Below are 1207 nucleotides of genomic sequence, written 5' to 3'. Positions count from 1 at the left end.
ATATAATTATGTATACAAAAAAAAAAACAACTACGCACAACTTATCTTTTTTAATATTTATTAATTGCTACAGTAATTAATTAATACTAAATAAGATAAATTATTGCTGATTTTGACTAATTAAATTTTTTTGTTATCAAATATTTTTAATAGTTTAGTTAGATATAAAACGGCATGAAATTTATGTTCAAAATTCATTGTCATTTATATAACAAACAGAATATTATGTAGTTTAATCTATGCTTGAAGTTAAATTTTAAAGCAAGCATTTCACAAGTCTAATACATTAAAAAAGGAAAAAAAGAGGAGATATATAACTTAAGGAAATCTTTCTTTCCAGCTGGTCAATAAATCATAATATTTCAACACATGACAATAGTTTTATTCATTGTAACTTTAAAATCTTTTACAATATGTATTTGTTTTCTAATAACTAGTGTCGTACGTGTCTTCTTGACTTTCTGTTGTATGAATGTATCATGTGTATATATATACGGTAATAATAGATTGCCAAAAATAGCTAAAATTTATTTTATTTAATATTTATTAATTTTAATAATTATTAATAAATATTAAATAAGGTAAGTTTTGATTTTTTTGTTGTTAACAAATATTTTTATTATACATTAAAATATTTAAATTTTAATTTTTCGGCAAAACTATTTATGTTAAACACTTTAATACGTATGTTTAAGAAGGGACACTTATTAATTAGCAACATTTATTAAAAATAAAATAAAACAAAATAATGTGCAAGTCAACTAGAGAGTAGAAATGTGCTGAGTTTTATGCCAGCTAGGCCAAATGGTTTTACCCATGTACGCATTATGTATAATTAATCTTTAACTTAAATTGTATAAAAAGATTTTGCTATTTGTTTGTTTATTTATTTGATTTATGTATGTGCATTACCTAGATGGGAGGGAACTTTGTTTGGGAATCTCTCGTGACACTTGCAGAGGAGACGACAAATACGAATTAGCTAGCATATATACATATACATGCAACATTTGTACAACGTGACAAAACCTCATCTATTATTTCTGATCTCATCTACCTACATCTTCGTGGATTCTAGTTTTAGACTCAGATATTCTCAACATATTGTATGTGTCAAGGGTAAAGAATAATTTTACGATATGGTATTAAATTTTTTATATTAAAAAAATTTAGAATTTAATTACTTATAAACCAAAAAAAAAAAAAA

The sequence above is a fragment of the Arachis ipaensis genome, chromosome B06, assembly GCF_000816755.2.
Source record: "Arachis ipaensis cultivar K30076 chromosome B06, Araip1.1, whole genome shotgun sequence".
Classification (NCBI taxonomy): Eukaryota; Viridiplantae; Streptophyta; class Magnoliopsida; order Fabales; family Fabaceae; genus Arachis; species Arachis ipaensis.
This window is presented reverse-complemented; position numbering follows the sequence as displayed.